The sequence below is a fragment of the Gymnoscopelus microlampas genome, assembly GCF_963454915.1.
Source record: "Gymnoscopelus microlampas genome assembly, chromosome: 24".
In the NCBI taxonomy this organism is placed as follows: domain Eukaryota; kingdom Metazoa; phylum Chordata; class Actinopteri; order Myctophiformes; family Myctophidae; genus Gymnoscopelus; species Gymnoscopelus microlampas.
Genome location: NC_139961.1, coordinates 36,864,354 through 36,873,211, shown reverse-complemented (window position 1 = coordinate 36,873,211; position 8,858 = coordinate 36,864,354).

Sequence of the window (8,858 nt, the reverse complement as noted above, 5' to 3'; positions counted from 1 at the left end):
CCCCTGACGGCGCCGCCACCAGCTGCGCATGTCCAGGGCACCGCTGCCCCCCTGGCAGCGCCACCAGCAGCGCCCTTGCCTCTGGTAGCCCCCCTGCAGCTGGCTGCCCCCACTGATGATGTGAGTATTCTTGTCTACACTAACACTCTATCTAATGGAACTACTGTTTCCTCATGACATTACACGTAATAATGCAAATGTTTGCATCTTTTCCAGGTGGTTCTCCCACCTGGGTGGAAGAGGTCCCTGCCCAGGGAACTGCAGAGGTGGGTGGCACAGGCTGCTGTGTACGTAGACCATAGGGGGTTTGCTGTGAGGCCATCGGTCACCAGCATGTGGCTTTATCCCCCTGGACCTCGGCCTACGTACACGCAGCCACCCTCTTCACCTGACGCCTTCTTCCAGAGTCGGCTGTTCCTCTGGATTCCCTTCCGCCTATGGGAATTCAAGCCACTCTGTGCACAGTCCGCTTGTCGGCGTCTAAAGTACAAGCTGACGTCATGCGGGCTGTACAAGACCGTCCGGAGGGTCTTAGACATCGACGGCTGGTACTTTATGGCCACGGAGTACCTTGAATGCCGTCGATGCAAGAAGAAGGTGTCAGCGTGGTCGCACGACGTCTTGGATGAGCTGGAACCAGCCCAGCGGGAGCAGTTCCCTGCCATCCTGACATACCGGTTAGTGTTTTTATTTAATTGTCTATTGTTTTCATGAACCCTGTCAATGTGTTTATTGTTTTATTTGAACCACAATATTTTACCAATGCGGGTGGGTGGGTCACAGCCTCACCCTCTGACCTCTGTGTGTGTCTCTCTCTCTCTCCCTCCCTCCCTGTCTCCAACAGGCTGTCGTGCGACAAGAGGGTGTTCCGCTTGATGCAGGAGCGCACTCTGGGGAACAGTGTCTCCTGCCTGTACAAGCAGCTGTGCAAACAGCACCACCTCACCTGGAGGGCACGGTCCATAGAGTACCTCTCCGTGTGCCGCAAGTTTCTGGCCAACTACACTGCGCAACCCCCACCCCAAAGGGTTCCAGTGCCCACTCCAAAATGGCTGTTGGCAGTATATGCCCAGGACGTACTGTCACGGCTTGAGGAGATGAAGGCCAAGGTCACCTCTGTGTATGGGTCCATCTTGAAGATGGACTCAACCAAGAAGGTAAGCATTTCACTTTCAAATATTGTAATAAATCATGTGTTTGGTATATTTGGTGGTTTTCACTGTCAAACAACATCTTTTAGAGCCCCTAATTTCTAGAGTAAAAAATAACATTGAATTGAACAATAGTTTCCATTGATTTATTGTACTTACCATGTTGTGAACAGCTTATAATTGTGTGTGCACTTTCAGGTGACCAAGAAGCTTGCGGGTGGCGCTGCAGATACCGCGGCATGGGCAACCAACGTCGGCAACAAGTTGGGGCAGGTCCTGATCTCCGTGCTGACCGGAGATGAGGGTAAGGGCCTGCTGCCCATGGCCGCGGGGTTGGTGCAGCGCTACGCCAACGCCGGAGAGGACCCTCCCCAGCTCCTGTACGTGGACCGGGACTGCTGTTCCTCCGTTGTTGGGGGAAGGTCCAAAACCGCTAACATGTTTCCCGAGTGGGAGCAGCTGGTGGTTCGTCTGGATGTGTGGCACTACATGCGCCGTTTTGCGCTGGGTGTCACCTCCGAGAGCCACCAGCTGTATGGCCTGTTCATGGGGCGGCTATCCCACTGCATCTTCGCGTGGGATGCAGGGGATGTCGCCCTGCTAGAACAGGCCAAGCGGTCGGAGCTGGTGGAGAGGCAGCGGTTGGTGGTGTCCAATGCCGAGGTCTCCAGCCACATCACTCCCAAGGAGATGGCACGGCACTGTCGTCGCCACACGCGTGGGACACAGGAGACCGTGCGTCTCTTTGAGGAGTTGCTGGAGACCTTCTACAAGGCAACAGACACCATGGGCATCCCGCTGCTGGACCGTGCCAAATGCCAGGAAATATGGCAGACTCAGAAACGCCATGTAGAGTGCATCCAGGACCCTGTCGAGGTGCCACTCTACAGGAAGACGGGCGAGCTGACCAAGGGGGGCGTCGTGCTGCCCGTCTTCCGCTGCGCGCGCGGGACAACATCCCTGGAGTCATTCCACCTTCACCTCAACCGCTTTGTCCCTGGTGAGTATGTAGTGCAAGAGAGAGTGGGGAAGGGAAGTGTGTGTGTGTGTGTGTGTGTGTGTGTGTGTGTGTGTGTGTGTGTGTGTGTGTGTGTGTGTGTGTGTGTGTGTGTGTGTGTGTGTGTGTGTGTGTGTGTGTGTGTGTGTGTGTGTGTGGGGGGGGTGTGTGTCTGTCTATCTGTCTGTCTTTCTTACTTACTTACACTGTTTTTTTCTCACACTTGTCATGTTTTAGGTACTAGTGCAAACGCACTTCACTTCCAGGCCTACCTGATGGAGGGGTTGACACGGTGGAATGACGACCGCGCGGCAGCAGCCTTGGACATGGCTGGCGTTTCTGAGATCTGCTACAGTGGCCAGATGCAGCACTTCCACAACCAGTTGAGTCAGGAGGTCCTGGGACTCAATCTGGAAGTGGACTACCCTCTGCCTGGTGAGTATACAGGTGAACTCATAGGGCTGGAGTACCTGTTCTCCCAGACAGAGGCAGTGCTGCCTACGGACGTCGGCAGGGATCCTGATGCTCCGGATGGGATCGGCGACGAGGAGTACGAGGTGGAAGCGGAGGACGAGGGCTTTGGGGACGTGGACGACGACCCCACACTGTCCGTCTACAGCCTGGAGGACACGCTGCCACCATTTGTCCTCCAGGCTGTGCCGTCTTCCACCTCTGAAGAACCAGCGCCAGCGCCGACCCAATCGGATCCCACCGACGTGCCGTGGTCTGGGCTAGCCGAGCAGAGGACCGTCCCTGACAGCCAGGCGGCTCCCCACATAAGCACACCCGGGGAGCAGGACGACGTAAGTACACTGCATCATAATTGATGAGTAGAAACAGGCCCACTTGTGGTGCATCTTAACAATTGTAATATTAGCTTTCTTAAAAGTGTCCTTTTTTTTGTTTTTGTTTGTTTAGGATGCCATGGGACCTGATGGTGCCACAGGTTACCAGCACGTCGTCCACCTGGCTCTCAGTCTGGTGGCGCTACGCTACCAGTCCTATGTGACGCGGGCACAGGAGGAGAAGATAGTCGCCCTCTGGGAGAAACTTCCAGAGGGTGACAAGACACCAGTCTCCTACCCCCCGCGTCACAAGGACAGACTGAGCAAGGGACGGTTCAAGAGCCCGCTCCCTCAGGTCAGCTGACCAGATGCTGCTGGAGGTCCCGTGGGCGAACCGGAAGCTTAGAGGGGACAGAGCTTTTTCAGTCGCTGCCCCCAAGCTCTGGAACGATCTTCCCCTGCAGATTAAGCAGGCCCCCTCTCTGGCCATTTTTAAATCCTCGCTTAAAACGCACTTTTATTCTTTGGCTTTTAACACAGCATGAGACCTCTTTTTCTGAACTAGCCCCCCTCCTTTTCTTGTTCTGTGTTTGTCTTTGTATTCTGTGTTTTTAATCTCTGTTTTTACATACTGTATTAACTATGCACTGTACAGCACTTTGTGGCAGCTGTGGTTGTTTTAAATGTGCTATATAAATAAAGTTGAGTTGAGTTGAGTTGAGTTGAGCAAGCCTTCAAAGACGTCTGTCATTCCTGGGACAGACAGTCTGAAGCGGTAAGCTGTTGGCATATAGTGCCTATGTATTCACAATGTGTATCTAATCTTTTAATCAATCAATTAGATAATAGATGTAATGATTAAACGGAAGATTAGTATTACAACTGTATTGTCATTAATTGTACTGTTTCCCCCCCCCCCCCCCCCCCCCTTTCTTTTTTTTTACAGCGCCATGCTCGGCTGTGGGAGTGCAGCTCAATGGCCCGACTGCAGCCGCATTGTCGAGGCCATGTGCATTGAGCTGAGCCGCATTCACCCTGCCGGCAGGACTGTTGCCGGCATAAAGGTGAGGCGGTGGGGTTTGGTCAAGAGGAACTATGACAGGATCAGGGACATCGTCTTGGCCAGCCCCACTCTCAAAGCCCAGACCAGAATCCAGCTGTTTCAGCTCAGCGAGATGACACTGGGCCAGTGGTGAGTTTTAACACATTATTGTATTCTAATATAACTGATCAAAGAAGGTAGTGATAAATCAACTCCATACGCAGAGGACTGATGGTCTTTGCCTTGCCCCTGCAGGTTCAAAGTCAGGGAGAAGAGACAGGAGCAGGAGGTCATTCACCTGACTGTGGACCGGCCCAGTGTCTCCGCCATAGCCTCAGAGCCTCTGGCGCCCGCTCTGAGGAAGCCTACGCAGCCGCAGGAACACCTGCACCGACCGATGCCGGCCCTCGCCCTCCCTCCAGTCACCATCCGCCAGCTCCTCGACACTCCCCTTGTGCTGCCTGTTCCTATGCCTCCTCCTCCTCCTCCTCTCCAGATTGTGGTCCCGCCGATTCCTCCCCAGCCCCCTGTGCCGGTTATCCAGAACCCAAATCTGGCGCGGACCACAATCTGGCGCCATAAAAAGAAGGAGGCTGCAGCAGCAGCACAAGGGACTCCTCTACAGACCCCCCCAACAAGCCGTGTACTTTCCTGCTCACAGTGTGGCCAACCAAAGAAAAAGGAGTTTGGCCACAGCCAGTACACACTGTGTGGCAGGAAAGTACACTTCTGCTCTAAGGCGGCGGGCAGGTCTGTAGAGGAGTGGCTGGCGGAGATGAGGAGAGGTGGGGGTGAGGTGCCGTGAGCACCACACAGACAGAGTCACAGCGGAACAGTCCAGATACAATGATACTCTGTTGGAGACAGAAGGACGGACAGGGAGGAAAGTGAGCTTCTTATCGTGTCTGACAACGTATAGGTCACTCTGTTCCTTACAGTACAGTCTCCAGGACATGTCATTCTCTCCAAGCCAACAGTCATCACCATTTCCTCTCCTGTTGATTCTTCTGTAAGTCACTGCTATATAAACAGTTCCACTCCACTCTACCTCCCAGTAACACCGTCCAGTCAGACCTTCTGTACACAGAACCTGTTTCCAGTAATCAAACCTGTCAGGATGATCAGGATAGAACTGTTCCTCATCCATCCGTGTCGCCTTTCTGTTGTTCTCAGACAGAGAGAGTTCTCTGTGTGCTGTGTTTGTGTCCAGTGTGAGATGATGGTAATCTGAGAAAAACAACAACAACAACAACAACAACAACACAGTAAACATTAAAAACATCATCCGCTGAGAGAGAGAGAGAGAGAGAGAGAGAGCTTTAATATGCACGTGTGTGCGTGCATGTACAGAGAATTGAGGAGGAGGGGGGAGGAGGAGGAGGACATGTAAACAATCAGAGCATTTTTTCCACCATGATGTGTGTGACAGTCCCTCATCTTTACATTGTGTCACTGAGCTCTTCAAAGTGGAATTAGTGTCTAAATAACATCATGTTCTGCCTCATCACTGCCATGCAAACCAAACATTGTCTGAATCATAAGACCTTGTTTATCTCTATAGGAACGTTGCTGTGGGATTAATTCACAGTCTACTGCCTGCAGAGTAACAAGGAAAGTCATTCCATAAAACTACATGTTAAACTTCATAACTCTGGGGCCGGTGACCTTCAGATTCCCAGGTGGTCTCTCTACCCACTCAGTATCCGAACAGTAATACAGTAACTTGAGCTTGGGCTTGAGAGAGGGTGTGGGTGTGCATTGGGTGATGTGGCTTTCCTCCGCCTGTTTGGGCTGATGATGTGCAGTTGAGGAGAGTTTGGAGGATTAGAAGATTTTAATTGCTTTATTTATATATCCTGAATCAAAATAGTATTATGAAAAAAAAATGTTTCTATTGTTTCTGTGATGCTCAATCTTTTTCATGTCAAGGACACCCAAAACTATATGTATTTGGCCGCGGACCACTCAAAAAGTTTTGTTCCAGGGACCCCCAAATGCAGAGATTTTATTTACAAAATGTTTGCTGAAAAACAGTATACATATTCAAAGATTTGCAAATTTTTTAAGGAGTACGGTTCAGGCAATTTAGAGTTTATTGGTAGTACTTTGTAGTGACTTTTTTTTTTGGTCCCTAACATCCATCGAGCTCAGGACTTACTACTCTTTTTTTTCACCATTATGTCACTATACCGAAACGACATTTTGTCACTACCGAAACGAAAGTAAAATCAGAAAAAATCACTAAGTGTGGAGGCCAAAATGGTCCCCCCAAAAACCTGTTGGGAGTACGTTTCAGGCAATTTGGATTTGATTGGTAGTACTTTGTAGTGACTCTTTTTTTGGTCCCTAACATTCATCGAGCTCTGGACTTAGTAAAACATTTTGTTTCAACATTGTGTCACTACCGAAACGAAAGTTAAATCCGAAAAAATCAATAAGTGTGGAGGCCAAAATCGTCCCCCCAAAAAGTAGTACTCCTTTTTATAATAGGCAATATGCAAAGTGGTTAATAATGCTTTTTGGATCAAATAAAAAAATTGAACCAAATGCCTTCCAGGTCTTAATGGAATATCTATCTGTCAAGCAGAATAAAAAAAAATTCACTCTGTGAGCAAAGCTGTGTGTCTCCCTCCTTTCCATTACTAACATATCATTTACTATTACAATAGAGTGGGGGAAAATGAGGTGAACAAGGAAAGAAAGAAGGGCTATTATCTTGTAATTTGCTTGTACTTTTTTCTTCTACACCACACTGTAGTTTAGTGAATTTGTTAACTGTGAACATACAACAGGACACAGGTGATACAGTCAGCAGGGCATTGCAGGGATTTGCACCCTGTAACCAGCATAAGCTAGAAGTACTTCACTACCAATGCCTTTTTGCTTTGTAAAACCATGTCTTTACTTGCATGTGATTACACTACATTACAGGTTGTTTACAAACAAGATCACTATGCACTAGCCTATGGGGTTCATTTGGTTATCAATACAGTGAGTAAGCCTACATCCAGCCAATAATGTTCAAAAGGAACATTTTTCACATTTTCCTCATTTTTAATCTTTTTGGTCCTATTTGACTGTTCTTCTCTGTATCGTTCCAATTTGTGTCCTATTTGTCCTATTTGACTGTTCTTCTCTGCATCGTTCCAATTTATTTCCTATTTGTCCTATTTAACTGTTCTTCTTTAGCTGTTCTTCTCTGTATCGTTCCAATATGTGTCCTATTTGTCCTATTTGACTGTTCTTCTCTGTATCGTTCCATTTTCATTGGCACTGTGCTATTGGAATTGGGATTAATAAAGCAGTACAACTCATCTCAAAGCACATAGACAACATGCTTATAAACCTCACAGACCTGGCAACACTATTCCCACTGCACATTATGTCTTAAATGGGCACATTATATCACCTAAAACTAAGCTACACATGGCCCTAAAAAATAAATACTTAAATTTGCTAATTTTATTACATTACCTGTATATTTATCAGATAATTCTGTAATGTGTTACATTTAAAAGTTCACTCCAAAGTCTGTCTCATTCTCTTCACTGCAGTCTAATCTGTGTATGGCAGCCCAACCAGGAAGTGAACAGAGCTATGTTGCCAGATTCTGCCACTGAGGGAGAGGAATCAGCATTAAAACGTCAACTTAATGAAGCCCGAAAGAAGCATTTTGGAGGGCACATGAGTTACACAAGCACTTCAAATCTATATATGTGTGTTTGAAAATAGCAGATCTACAAGCTCACAAACAAAAACAGACATTTTTGGCCCAAAAAAATCACTGGGAAAAAAATGCCTGAAAAAGTGCTTAGCAGCATGAAAGGGCCTGGCAACACTGGGGAGACAGTGCAGGCTGCAGCAGACAGTGGGCTTAGATGTACACATAAGTTAAACATAAACTGATTTAGAACTATACTAAATAAACCACCCAAAAATGGCTAATTGAAATCGAGGCTTCAGCTACATTAGCTTTGTATGGAAAATCTATGCCCAATTTTTGGGGTTTATTGTGTGCTTAGATAAAATCCATTGTATGGTAAAGTTTCAATGTCCATTGTAAACAACAATGGAGGCTGTTCTGGAATGTTCAAGGCTCTGAGGAGGCGGGTCAAAGCCCAGCCAGCCAACCGAGCGCTCCCCAGCCAAGTGGAACAAGTGGAACAAGTGAAACAGGCCAATCGCACACTACCTCAAAAGGGGACACCAAGTGGAACAGGCGAATGGCAAGCTGGCCCATGTGGAACAGGCCAATGGCGCACTACCCAGCGAAATGAACCCTCCCACCCCAAGTGGAACATTGGAACATTGGAACAGAGAGGATCTGGCTCCTCTAGGCGCAAGGATGACACGCAAATTCGTGAAGCGTTCCTCATTTTTAACCATTTTGAGGAAAGAGAGCAAAAAAAAATATTTTAGATTTTTTAAATCATTTTTAGACAGCTTTTAAAGCTTGAAAGGCCTTTAAAAGTCATTGAAAACGCTTGAAATATTAAATGGAGTCATTATTAGGGCCGGGGGTTAGGGTTTGGGCTAGGGTAAGGGTTAGGGTTAGCGCTCCATCATTGGGTTAGGGTCAGGGTTATTTTTTGAGGCCCAGGGCTTTAAACCACGCCCCCAGGCCGACAGGCCTCGCCCACATCTCGAAACCACGCCCCCTGGCCGACAGGCCACGCCCCCAGCTTCAAGCCACGCCCACCCGATATCAGATCTACAAGCTCACATGACCTACCAGCTTGCAGATCTGCTATTTTTCGCGCCCAGGGCTTTAAACCACGCCCCCAAGCTGATAGGCCACGCCCACATCTCCAAGCCACTCCCCCGGGGTGATAGGCCACGCCCACCCGATGTCAGATCTACAAGCTCATAGAGTTATGACCTGC